This window comes from Gopherus evgoodei, chromosome 13 (genome assembly GCF_007399415.2).
Source record: "Gopherus evgoodei ecotype Sinaloan lineage chromosome 13, rGopEvg1_v1.p, whole genome shotgun sequence".
Classification (NCBI taxonomy): Eukaryota; Metazoa; Chordata; order Testudines; family Testudinidae; genus Gopherus; species Gopherus evgoodei.
Window position 1 is genome coordinate 18,279,128 of NC_044334.1, and position 14,690 is coordinate 18,293,817.

The following is a 14,690-nucleotide window of genomic DNA, read 5'->3' on the forward strand; positions in this document are numbered from 1 at the left end:
CAGATACAGGAGCTAATCTATTGGGAAATCCTGCTGGTTTTCTGTAACAGACATAGACTAAATGATGCAGCTAAACGACCAAATCACTGGGAACATGAAAATTCACGAGGCCCATTTTACATTTGTTTTTCAATTCACTTAAGAGCAGAACTGATGGCATGTCACTAGAGAAAGTGAAAGTGTAGAATCATTAGAATGAATTGACTTATATTTTATATTATTCCAACATTTTCAGCTTAATTCCAGAAGCTTGGTTATATCTAAACAATGAAAATAAATTAGAGGAAAAACTGTATTTTAAAAGTTTTTATTTAAAAGTCCATTAGAACTTGGCTTCCTTTTGTCTTTTCTTGTATGAGAACAAATAAAATCCCCAGGCCCCTACCAAAGACTTTCAGTTTGTTTTCCTAGACTTTGAGTTATCCCACGTAAATGTAACTCTCAGGGAGGGACTTCATTTCACTACTTTTGTGATCCTCCATACATGTACCCATATTGTGGGCTACTGGCATCCAATACATAACTTTGTTGCCTTAAGCCCTGACCCTGCCTTAAGCCCTGAGATCTATGCAGATGGACCTCCGTCTAGTTCAGAGCCCTACTAAAAAGCTTCTCGGGGGAATAGAGCTCTGCCGGAATGGAGCTTATCGCAGGATCTGAGCTATAATCATTAAACTCTATTTCACAAGCTTTTCTTGTTCTTGTCATCTTAGGGACTTAAGTTGTCTGAACCAGTTGACCAAAGAACGCAACTCACGTATGTCTTTCACTGGATGGAAAAATATTAATATAGATGAATACTGACCCTCCTCCAGAGGACCTTTACTTTCCTGCTTTATAGTGATGTCACAAAGGGGTGAGGAAGGGGGTGAAAAAATGTAATGTCTTTAAAAAACAGTTTAATCTAATCTGGGGCCACAAAATAGGAACACCTTAATCATAATGCTATTGCATGATGTCTTTACAGGGCAGAGTTAAGGTTGTTTGGGAACCTTGACTGTCCATTACTTACCTTTAAAGTCTCTGGGTTTCTTTTGACTGTAACCTTAATTCTGAATTATCTGGGTTTATAATTCTTGGTTTGGGAGTAATTACATCATCCTCACAATGCTTTTTACCTTTACATTACTGATATATACGTTCAACCTTAGCTCCATCTTAACACAGGTTTTTTGATTTGTATTTTTTTGTCTGGGATAGATATAACCTATCAGAAACATGGGCTATCTTAACCTTAGGGGCCAATATCATCGCTTCAGCCCCAGTTCAGCAATAGGGTCCCCCACTTGTCAGCTAGATTATTATTGTATCAGGATGCTGACTTTGCTAAATGGATACATGAAGCAGAAGTAAAAGCAATTATTTATTGAGATTTATATTGTTTTAAATAAGCAATTGGGTGTTGTTTGCACCTGAAAGAGAGAGTATTAACTTGCCTTTTTATTTGTGAACATTGTTGTTAGAGCTGAGTAGATGAATAGTTTGATTGCAATTTCCTCAAAATTGTTCATTATTTGAGTTTATTTTCAAATATCTTAGGGATTGTTTGTATTCAATTGATGGTAAATATTTGAAATAGAGCTATGTGGCGTAGTTGTGATTGATCAGAAAATACAGTCTTTTTCATGTTCCCTGCTTGCATGAGCACACAAGCATGTCCGACATGGACACCCATATATGCAAATTTAAAATTGGATTTCCACAAATACTCATGAATGTGACTTAAAATTCATTTTCCACAAAGGATTGTGCCAGTTGAACTTAGTCTCACTAACATTTCATGGAAAGTAAACACAAAAAATGTGTGAATATGACTGAAGTGAATTCATTAAAAAAAATCAAACAAATATTAACAGAAAACTTTTACATTCACAGCTCTAGTAGTGAAACAATAACATTAATAATGCCCCAGTTTTATCTGTTTTGTTATCTTCAATGGTTGTCTCTTTGATTAAACTTTTTAAATATTATGTATTACTTCTTTTCTTATATAAACCTATCAACATTTTTCTTTCTATCCCAGTCGCTTGTTCTGGTTTAAAGGGGAGGAGGTAGTTACAGGACTATCACAGAAAGAAACAGAAGCAGAAGTCACATGGGCTAAACCATTATCTCATTGAAATCAATCAGAGTTTTGCCATCAAGTGCAGTTGGACCATGATTTGGCCTAGCTGCTTGGAAAGTGGCTACTCTGTTTTAATTCCTATTTATTGCTTATTTGTCCATGACATGATTTAGCCTGCAATGTCCAGCATGTGTGTTTTGTCTACACTGCTTTTAACTACAGAAGACTGGAAATCAAAGGTGCTTCAAATGGAAATACCAGGGTTTCTTTATAAAACAAGATTAGTAAGCAATTTAATTTTTATCTCGTTTACTGATTTACAGAGGCTCAGAGTCACTGTGAGGTTGAAGTTGGCAGATTACTTTTGAAAGTAGCTTTTATTAACATTTTTATCAAAGAGAGGGAATAAGTCAACTTTTGCTGCTATAGACATTTTGCAGGTTATTGCTATAATCAGTGAACCACTGAATTCTGGTATGTCTTTGAATGGTTGTATGAACATGTCCTAAATATGATACTTTGAGATTCTGAAAGGATATAAACACAAGAGGTCAACAAAACCAATAGACATGTAATTGCATCTAGAAATGGACCGGGATAACCGTGAAACTCTTAGAAAATAATTTCATTTTTTTTCTTTCAATTGCAGATAACATATTGCTCACTGCAGGATTGAAAGTGACAGATGGCTCTTAAAAATGTCTTTTTCTAGGGAAGAGAAGTCTGGGTAAGCTGCTTCATTGCTGCTGAGTTTTGATGAGAGCCAGAGGCTTCATTTATAAGGGGCAGAAAAGAAGAAGTTGGGCAAACTCTGTCAGGAGCACATTTCAATGGCCCTTACGAGAACAGCCAGTATTATATTAGCCACCATCAAAAGTGAAATGGAAACACAGCAGCAGAACGAGGACTATTTTTTGAGCAAACTTTTTAAAAAGTGAGAACTTGCTTTCCAGAGGTGCTGAGCAGCCACAGATCTCACTGACTCCAACTAGAGCGATGCACACTCAGCACTTCTGAATATCAGGTCCTAAGTAAATGTAATAGCAGATAATCAAGATGACCAAGAATTGATACCTATCTTTTACAAACGAATAGTCATAAGGTAAAAAGGTTTGTCCCGATAATGGTGCTCCTCCATATTTATACATGTGTAGCTGACTGAGCCCAGGTTCAGAATTTGGCACAAGGTCTAAATATAGGATGAACAGAAACCAAGAGAATGTGCACACATTTCTCTATATATGTGCTCATTTGAGTTCAACTATCTGGGGAGCAGTTCCTTGTCATACTGGTTAGATTTTTCCCCTTTTGCTTACACAAACACACCCACACCCACAGCCCCACGATCTCTTTGCAGGAAATCTCTAATGTGGTTAAAACAACTTGCAGATATAAAATAGTTATATTATTTTTTGTTTCTTAATTGACCTGCCATCACCACTTCTATTAAAATTAGCTTTTTATATAAAAAAAGTTTCCTAGAAAGTTGAGACACATAATGCCTTTCATCTTTCCAAGTTTTGTAAAGGGACTCCCCAGTGCAAGAAATTAGTCTACTCACAGGATTGCAGGGTGGGAAACTTGCTGCTTAATTTAACCCCCTTAGAGGGTGGGTAGAGGAACTCCCACTGGCTAAAACAGGAAGGAAGGGAGGGGTGGAGTATGGCTTCATCCCATGATACTCTGGATAACTCCAGTTCAGCCTATCATGATCACCTTGCTAACTAGGGTTGTCAAGCCTCCAGGCTTGTCCTGGAGTCTCCAGAAATTAAAGATTAATTTTTAATTAAAGATTATGTTGTGTGATGAAACCTCCAGGACTATGTCCAACCAAAACTGGCAACCCTAACTACACCAAGTACTTGGAATATTGAAACTATGACTGAAGGAGATGATTTGGGGTTTGTATTTTTTAGATACCCTCTTATCCCTGAAGGGGAAAATAATTGCAGCTTGCTGGAGCTGGGAGTTACATTCTCCTTTGCTGCCCTAGTCTAGCCCCACTGAATTTTACCATTGACTTCAAAGGAGTCATGATATGGTCCTTGATTCCTTCCCAGTATTGCTCGCATTTGAAATACTTATTCAGTCCTAAGCAACTAGTAACCTTTCTGCAGTTCCCTTTGGAGTTATTCCATAAAACAGTTCTCTCCCCATTCCAGCCTTGTACAGCAGAAATTGTCCACGCTATGAGAATTTATTTCGCAGAGAGCAGGGGAGTGCTGCTCCAAGTCATTGTGGGAAGGAATTCATTCTTGATTTTAAAATCAATTAAAATAATCATAAAACAAACAATAAAAGAACTTCTCCGGGGATTGGCTGATAAACATGAACAGGATGGTCGTGACTTTGTCGCCTTTTAATGCTGGCCTCTGTGCTTTGCAATGCCTGCATAGAGACAGTACAGCAATCCTTACTTTGAGTGGATAGAGAAAGATAAAATAATTTCAGAGCTTAATTACAATGGTCTCACTATAGTGGTATAATTATATAGGTATAACTGGGCACATTTCCTGTGGAGATATATAGTCCTTCAGTGTCCACAGTTAAAAAAACACTTCAGGGCAAGGGCTACATCTTTTTATCTGGGGTGTAAAGTGCATAGCATGACTTTGGGCACTGTAAACGTAAGTAATATTACAGAGCAGCCAAGCAAGAATTCAGGGTTTTGAAGGTGGTTCCTGTTAAGAGGAGAAGCTGATGATGAGTCAGGTAATTTTGACGCTATCTTGTTTATTTCCAAGAAATGTTCAAATCCTTCTTTCCTCCAAGCACAGGAAGAACCAAACAACAAGAGACAGTTTCTTTGCTTACAGCCCCAACCCTCTTTTAGCCATCTTGTCCAGGCTCTGTATAGTTTCCTTCTCTCTGCTTTTCAATGTGCTTCCTCTTTCTTGTCCTGTCACTTACTACTGCACACGCCTTTACCCAAAACAATACCTAGTGAAGCCCTCCACTCATATATTCTAATTCCTGGGTAGACTTCTCTGTACCTTTGTTTTATGTGGGGGCTGCTATAAAGGAGCTTAATTGTCTTACATCTATCTTCGATGAGGGGCTGCAGCTTCCCAGCTTCAAATATGTTTCATTCAACCCACAACTATAGTAATTATAATCCACAATCTGCCAGGGCCAAATTCACTGCTGTTGTACACAGGCATGACTCCATTGGTTTGACAGGAGTTGTGCCCTTTTACCAGTGGTTACTGAATCTTTTTGCCCAAACACTTTCTAAAACTCCCCAAATGTCTAGTCACATGACAAGCAACTGCAACTGCTCACACAAATTTGTATGACCTGACTGACACGCTGTCACTAATTACTTCAGGCCCATTGGAACCTTGGGACATGGGGCTGTTTTTTCAGTCATGCAGAACTGTGAAGGTTGCATGTCAAACACTCAAGCTGAACAAAATGACTTGCATGCCACTTTTTAAATTTATAGCTCTATAAATCTCAGTATGGCCTTTTGAACTGCATCTTACGATATCACTGTGGGAAAACCCCTTTGGTGAGAGAAATGACACAGTTGATATTTATCACTGCAAAGTCCGTTGCAACATACCATCTCTTTCCATTGAAAAAAAATGCTTTTGAATTACAATATTCAAACATTCACACCCAAAGCGAAACCAACATATTTCTGGCTTTTTGCCAGTATCAGCATGTCTGTGAAATTCTTGATATTTTGCATTAGGGTTTTTTTTTTGTTTTGTTTTTTTTACAGTAACAAAAGCTCTTTTTCCCAGCAGAAAACTCCTCTGCCACCTGGCACATGTCACTGGGCTTTGGGCTAGTGTATACAGAGTGGAATGACTCTGTAGGCCCCAGGGCTGGAAAGAGCGGTAGTACAGGGCTTTGTACCAGTTCATCTTAGGTACACTACCAGTTAATAGAAGCCACCATGAAACAATCCTCTACCTTACCTGGGGACTTGACACCCTGGAAACTTAGTGACCATGTCTTTGCTTTAAAACAACCAGGATATTAAATGCAAGATCTATATTAATACAAACTGCACAGTTAAAATGGTCAGGAAACACGAGTATTAATATTCTAATAGCCCAGTAAATGGAGCCACATTGCACATCCTGGGTATTTTGAGGTATGTATTTAGCTACACATGTAACCAGTAAAACAAGAATAGGCAGTACTCCATGTGTGCGTATGTGGATGAGTTAACACTGACATAGAACCGTACATCTGTATTTCCCAGATCTCTAATTGTGCAACCTTAATGTTGCATTAACCTCTCTTTCTGTGTTTATTTGTAATACAGTTTATTTGTAATATAACATTTGCTTCCTTTGAGGAAGGACACACTTCAACAAACTGAAAGAGAGGGCAATAGGCTTAGAACAGGGATCAGAGTCTTATAAGGAGCAAGTTCTAAGTTCAGTTGTAATACTTTCACTTAAATATTTCTGGTAACATCTATATTCATTCCAACATGACAGAGCTTTATTTTTCCTAGGAAGGGTAAGAATTCCTCTGTCACAAGAAACCAAGAGTAAACCCTATAAAATGGGACCTCTGGCACAATGAAGAGTGAAGATGTTGGACAAATCTGCAAGGAACAGTTGTAACAGTAACTAACAGCTTTCAGATTGTTCAGATGTCCTCATGCCTATAGTGGGATTCCTAAACCTTACTATGACACTGCTTGGGAGGCAGATCACAGCTTTCACTCTGCCTGTGACTTCATGCCCAGACAGTTACATGCTTTTTTCTCTTTCCTTTGAGAAGCCAGAATCTCTTCATGTGCACCAGTAAGTAACTGGCCTCTCTGTTTTCCCAAGCTCCAAACCCTCTCTAAGTTCACCCTTCTTTCAGGACCAGGACCCACCGGACTCTTTCCCTGGAATCCCCAAATCAAAAGTAAAAAATTAATCTGACTTTTGCCCTCCTCAAACTTGACCTTTCATCCCTCTTCAGTTTCCCTTGCTGCATTTCTCAACTGAATAGCTTCCAGAGCTGTCTCTCCCTGGAAGTCCAGATCCTGCTCTATTATCAGTGCTCACCCTGGAGCTCGCCCCATCCCAGCAAGTGCTCTGTGTCTCTCTTGACCTCCTGACAGACTTCTTTACTCAGGAGAGTATCCCGAGGCCAACTCTCCCCCTCGGACTCCTCTTCAACCCTGCCTTCTAGTACCAAGAGCAGAACTACGAAGTCCTTTCCCTCTCTCCCTGTAGCCAACCTACTCTGAGCTTCCTTTCTTTATACTAACCACTCAGCTCCTCCTCAGCTGGGATTCATCTTTACTTGGGCCTGGCCCATCCTCCAGGTGTAACTAGGTGCCTTAACTGAGCACACCAGCTCCAGTTAACCCGTTCATTATGCATATGGTGTACACTCCCCATCACAGTACCCATGACTTGACACATTGCCAGAGCATTCTGAGTGGTGAACAAGTCCAGAATATTCCCCAACTTTAAGAGGTGGGACTTCTAAGTCTTTCTAATGGCAAGTTGGAGCATCCTTCCCTGACATGCTTGTGAACTTAAGAACTCCATATGCCCAGAAGATTTAAGTGTAAAAAAGTTCTGTTTTACAAGTGAACTATTACAAAATTAATTAATTAAAAATCACTATAAAGAACATATACTAATGAAATCAAAGAACATATACTAATGAAATCGCATTGGCATCTCTTAACTCTACCAGGGCTTGCTTAGGGGCTTATTATAATAGAATCTCTTCTCCTATTCACTGAACATGGTAACATGTCCAAGAGACAATGATGCACGTCCGTCTGTGGCATGCAAGTGGATGGGAAATGTGACAAAATGAGTTTGCCCATTTCTCATTCACACAGGCACAAGAAAGCAAATAAAGGAAAGTAAATGTAGGTGGGAGAGAGGACCCACACAAGGTTCCAGCATAATACAGTATGGCTTTAAATGGCTACAGTGTTTCTACTGACTACATTTCACATTGACAAGGCAGACCTTTGGGTCAGCATATAAAGTACCTTGCACGTGCAGAGGATAAACGAGAACAAAAGACAGTGTGAAGCATGCACTGGCCGCATGCTGCCTGAAATGCTGAAAGCCACTTTGTAGGAGACAATTTGCAGAAAAATAAAATACTTTACAAACTTCTTTATGAGACAGTTAAATGGTTGGGGATGGGGGCTTCCCTCTAACTGACTTATAAGAACAGAAAGAATCTGAGGAATGGGCAAAGACCTTAAGGCAACATGCTTGACCTCATTTGGGTGAACGGCACTGCTGGTTCTCTCTCTATAATCTTCAGCGAGGGCCCAGTCTCTAGAAATCATTTACACTTTTTGCTTCAGTTGCCTTTGTTAGTGTTTTAGGCAATAATTTTATAATGCTTTTTTTGTAAAATAGCCCTGCCTGAGTGCCCTGATGTTCAGCGTATGCCTCTTAGGTTTTAATCCTTTACCGGCAGTGGCATGAACATACCTAAGAACTTTGTCAGTACCTCCCATAAATTTGCTAACATTCCTCTAATCACCTCCAAGTTGCCTCTTTCCTTTCAGAATAAGCCCACCTGTCACGGACTCACAGATCATGCCCACTCATGGCCCCGGGTGGTCCATGGGGGTGCCCCTTTCAGTGAGACAGCCCTTCTCGGGGGTCCACTCTCTCTCGGGGTCAGGCCCCTCCACCTCCTGGAGCCACACCTCTCCGAGCCTGTCTGTCTCTCGCCGTGGGCCCCCTCAGGGAGTCCACGCACTCTGGACCCCCTAGGCCTCCTCACCCCCAATTCGTCACACTCCCTTAACGTTTTCCCCTCCTAACACCTATCCTACTGAAGCGATTATCACACCTAATGTTACATGCTCTCCAAGGCAACAGTATACTTCCTGTGGGACGGTGACCAGGACCAGTGGCAGAGGAGGGATAGCTCAGTGATTTGAGCATTGGCCTGCTAAACCCAGGTTGCTCTACCTGCCTGGTGCTCCTGCTGTGGAATGGGGGGAGGAGCCTGTGCCCTGACTCCATTTCCCCAGCAGGAATGCTGGGGGGGACTGCAGGTGGAAGAGGTGGGGAGGAGCCCCCACTTGCTCTGGCTCAGAGCCCCACAGATCCCAATCCGCCTCTACCCAGGACTATATGCATGATTCCAATTAGGAGATCTAAGGGCTTGGCTAGATGAACAGTTAGCATGCCACAAGCAGGGGTATGAATCTACCCTCCACTAGCTTGTCTCACACTAACTGTCCATGTGGACCATTCTGCCTTGCACTAAACATTCCCTCGTGCACTTTGATCACCTCTGCTTTGAAACAGGAGTAGATCAAAGTGCAAGGGAGCAAAGCAATTAGTATGCAGCGGCACCATTAGTGCACTAGATTTACACCCCAGCTTGTCACGCCGTATTTGTCTATACAGGGCCTAACATCCTAAATGTATACAGGAAGGGCCAAATCAGGAGAAGTGGAGAACACCCACAACTCTGCTCAGTTCAGGTTTGACCCTAACACTATTGCCTCTTTTCCTTAGTATTCCATCCTTCTGCTGATGTAACGCAGTGTTTGTCTTTTTATCTGTGGTCATATATTTTAATGGTAACAATGATTTTTCTGTAATGATCCCCAGATTTTTTTCCTCCTTCATGTACATGATGGTGGCTGAATTTTGAACATACCCGCTCACTTAGTTCCTCGCCTTCAGACTAAGCATTTTACATGTCTACATTAAACTGCATTATCCCTCTCCTCACCCAGTCCCCAGTGCCATCCAAATCATTCTGAATCTGGCTTTCTTTGTTTCATGATTATTTCCCTCTGTTTTTAATATCAAGATTATCTATGAAGTTTTGGTTCATGTTTTCTGTAGAAAGACAAATGCCTTCCTCTGTGATTCCTTTGCAGAGAGTGCTCAAGCCAACCTGCAATTCGATTTGCCACCATTTTTGTTCACGAAATCTGAATGAAATGCTCATGAAGGGTATGTCTACACTGCAAAAAGAGAAAAAGAAAAGGTGTGGTCTTGACCCAAGTTAGCAAACTTGGGTCAAAATGGCAGTGAACACATGGCAATTCTTTTTTAAACTTAGGTCAGCAGCTCTAGTTCAACCCCAGGCTCTTCTCACGGTTTTAACTTGAGCTGCTAATTTGCATTAAAAGATGAATTTCTGAGTCTTCACTGCTATTTGGAGTTCACAAACCTGAGTTAAGAACACACTGGTTTTTTTTCAGTGCAGACAGACAGAAGCAGCAAACACCCCCGTTTGAATCTATTTGTAGGCTCGTTTTTCTGTTTTTAATAGTAACACCACTGCGATGCTAGATGCTCCCACAACATATTTACATTGAGATCATGGGGGAGCAGAAGGGGTGGAAGCAGGCCCTGATTCTGCCCTGATCTTCCCCTGTGTGGGCCACCCATTTTGTACAGGTATAACAGATCAGCCAAGGTGCAGCCCAGAGGAGAACAGCTCCGTCTTGCCTTCCTAAGACATTATGTTGCTGAGGTGGCAGGGGAACATGTTGGGTAGTGGGACTGTTACACCTGCCCAGCAGTGTTCCCTTAGTGCAGGCCCACCCAGAGGAGCACCGTCTGGTTATTGGGTTACGACCTTTCAAATCCAAAAAAACCCAGCCTCCCCCGCACAAGGAAAGTCTGCCACAACCTCAACCCCCAACCACAAGACAAGTCCAGAACCCCCCCTTTCAACAGCTTCTTATAGTATCCAGAGCGATAACACCTACAGGTGAGATTGATACCATCACAGGTCTCCTTACTCTCCTGTGACTCAAACTCTCTCTCACATGCACGTGCATGCAGTACGCTTGCATGTTGGTGGGCAGACAGCTGCTGTATTGTCAACAGTGTTAATCTGTTATCTCTTAAACTGTGGAATTGAAAACGCAGCAGTATCTTTAGCTGGACAAAACAAACGTTTAACATTAGATATCCCAGTGCATTGTGATAATAATGCAAATCTTTAGACCTATGTTAAAAAAAAAACCCAGCAGATTAAACAATTTTTCTGGCAATTGGCAAATCCATAAAAAAACTGGCCAGGCTGGTCAAATACTGGCCCGGTGGTAATTCTAGCTGGCTACCTCCTAGCACTCTCCAGTCAAATGCAAGCAGCCTCTTTTGCATGTGCTATGGTGTTGGAAAGGGATCCCTGAATCTTCTTCCCACTCTGCACCTCAACCAAAATTAAAATAATTTGTCCCATATCAGTTTCTGCACAGGAACTCCAGAGTTTTACTCCTGGCTGTAACACTGTCAGTATTGCGGTGGCCTTGGGTTAAGTAACAACCTTTCTGCCTTGATTTCCCCATCTGTAAAATGAGGATAACTGTGTATACCTACTTCTTAGGAGGTTTGGGGAGGATTAATTACAGGCTTATAAAGTGCTTTGAAGATGAAAACGGTATTGTACAGTAAGTGCTAAGTATTAATTATTAAATGGCAGTCAGACTTCAGGAGCTTTATAACAGAGAAAGGTTAAAAGAGTGTAATAACAGAGATACATGTAATGAAGCACCTCACTGCCCTCTAATAGTGCATGTAAAAAACTAATAACCCACAGCAACAATCCCTCTCTGTGGCCTATGCAGAATATTCTGTTCTGCTGCTATAACGATGACACTTAGAATTAGATCGACATAACCCACAGAGCTCTGGGGACTCATCATCTCTGAGATTTCACTTAATTATTGGCCAACTCTGTCATTTAGTATCCTGAGCAGGCTGCGCTATGTATAACCAACACATCTAATTTGATTTCATCTTGAATTGCTCCTATGAGTGGTCTTGAATGGAACCACATCTGGTATCTTGGCAACATCTCTTCTCTTGGAGAGAGCTGTCCTTGAATCTATAAAATGGATCTCTCAGATAGGGTGTGAGTGTGAAATAAACCCCTTCCGAGAGCATGATGGAAGGCTTTGCTCACATGTACATTTGATCTGTTTAGGCTTTTAATTATTTTGTCTGGATAAATTAAGTCCATGAATGTTTGTGTAAGTGAGTTTAAGCCAGGACAGCAGATTTTAAAAAGCATTGAGGCTTCTTTGTCTTTAACTGGAACTTTGAAAACAGATTTGGCTGCTGCTATGCATGGTATGAAATTTTCCTGATTTCCCCTCTTTGCAATATACATTTGTAGGGGAGAAAATCAAGTGTATGAATAAAGGAAAAAAAGACTTAAAAAGCATGTTCAGAACTCGATGGCTCAGTTCCAAAATGTCACCTAACGAAGTCCAGAATGTTCATATACTCAGGGCCAGCCTTGGGCATGGGGAACCACTTGGGGTTTGCACTTGGCCACTCACTGTCCAGCCTGCTCTCCCCTCCAGCAGAAAGTCTGCAGGGGAAGGAAACTCTCCCCGTCCATAGCCTCCTTCTTCCTTAATCTGCCAGACAGAAGGGGGAGGCAATTCATAACTCGGTTCCTTTCCCAGTGCCTTGGACTCTGGTTTTGCTTGGGGACCTGTGCAATGTAAAATGAGCCCTGGTGAACAAATTAGGATAGAACAATTTTTTAAAGCTGACTTCACCTCTGCACTCAACTGCTCTGATTCCATATTGTGGGAAATGTGTAACTGTAACATACACAAAAGCTATTTCAGTCACTTCCTGAGTTTCTATTTCTCTTTGTTAAACTGCAGAATAAGAACTTCCTCCGTGATACCCAGCTTGCTTGCCTTTCAGTTATGATAGACTTATGACATCATTAGATTTTCTTTAGAGTCACACCAGTTCCTAGTTTACAATAAGAATTGGTCCCACAAATCTGAAAGCATGAGGATTTAATTAATTAATTAATTAATTTTAGCACTATTGGCCCTCCACAGTGAATAAACTGCACACGCCTGCAAAGGCAGATTTGGAAGTGTTCTCCCAGCTCCAGAAAACAGGTCCCTGCTACCTGGGCGGGAGGAAAATCTCTTGGCTGGTATTTATAGAAATAGTTTCATGTTCCTTCTAATCTGCAGCCAACCAAGAGAAACATCTTTGCACAAAAAATATAGTGCCCCAATCCTAGTCCCACTGAAGTAATGGCAGAATGCTCCCAATGACATCAACAGGAGTAGGAGCTGGCCCTGAATTAATAACAAATTTGGTTAATTTCTTCCCATTTTCTTCAAATGGAGACAAAGCACATGTTTTCAAGGAAGTTTAACTAGCTACAAGTTTGAAGGGGTAGAAATAAACTGTTGTGGAGCTGGAAGGAGAAATAAACTTTAGGGGAAAAAATAAAAAATGAACCAGAGTTGAAATGTTACTGACCTGTAACTCAGGTGCCATTCGATTTAGGTGGTTTTCTCAGACTACTCTTTTGCCTTCAGAATAAACACAGCAATTTTCAGGCCAAACCAATGTTCCACATTAAAGTTATAATGGGACAAGAATCAGGGAAGAGGGTCGCAACCTCAGTTATGGAGAGGCTGCTGCCTTGTTTGTAAACAAATTTTCCTCTAACATCAGCCCTTTCTTTCCCCAGTGGTGATCCACCATTTCTGTACCTAAAGGGAAACATGTGCTATCTTGCCTGGGCAGGATAGAAGAGCTCCTCCTAAAGCTAGGATGACACAAGTCGTCATATGCAATATCTACTGACTCTTCCTCCCCTCCCCACACCCTTTCACAACCTCTCCTAAGCAGAATGCAACACCAGTAACATTGGCATTGGTTTAAACCCACAGTGTTTGAGTGGGCCGAGTGCATTCCCCAATCCCTAGTAACAATAATATTTGGCACTTGCATTCTAGATTTACGTCTTCAAAGCACTGGACAGTCATTCCTTAGTCAATGTGTGTGAGCTAAGCAGGTACTAGCATTACAAACCCTCCTATGACATTCACATGAGGACTCTGGAGCTGTGGGATGCTGGAAGGATGATATTAGAATGGTAGAGTGATATACTGTACAGTTCAACAGACTCAGCCAAGGAGTGACATACCCTCACCCAGGCAAATGAGGAATTAATAATCAAAACATGGTATCTTCACTTAGTGTTCTCCTATACAATTATACCTTTCACTTAAAGGACATCTTTCTGACTGGTTACCCTCCAGCATCATTACAGCCTGCTTCTTTCAGGGATGGTCATTACTATTTATAATTTTTTTGTGGCTGTGGTTTGGCACAGTATCTTTCCATGGCCTCTCAGATAATCTTAGGAAATAAAAGTGGCATAGGCCCGATGGGAATCCTGATCAAGTCTGATGGGAGGAAACATCTGGAACGGAACTGGACTTGGTTGTGCTGCTCAAATGGTTCACGCCGAAGTGTAACCTCCCCGGGGTACGCTTCAGGAAGTCAGTGGAGTGATGCTATGGATGAAAATGGCACTTTCAATTCAAACATAGACTCCACAGTTCATTTCGGTGTAGATCTAGTCTAACCAATGCCTACAACATGTTCCAAAAGTCAGGTTAGTCAGCAGAGTCCCAGGTCTGAACAGAGCTAGGAGATTTGTGCTTGGTTTGAGTAGCAATAGGCCTGACCCAAAACTTTTGAAATTTTAGATCCAAATCTGGATACAAACTGTGTCCAGTTTGGAGCGACCTTTCACTTCAAATCCTGGCTAGAATACAGTAGCTGATGTATTATACAGAATTTTCATACTAAGGATTGTACAACAAGCCAAGTCCTCCTTAAGTGCCCCAAGCACGGCAGGAAAGTGACCT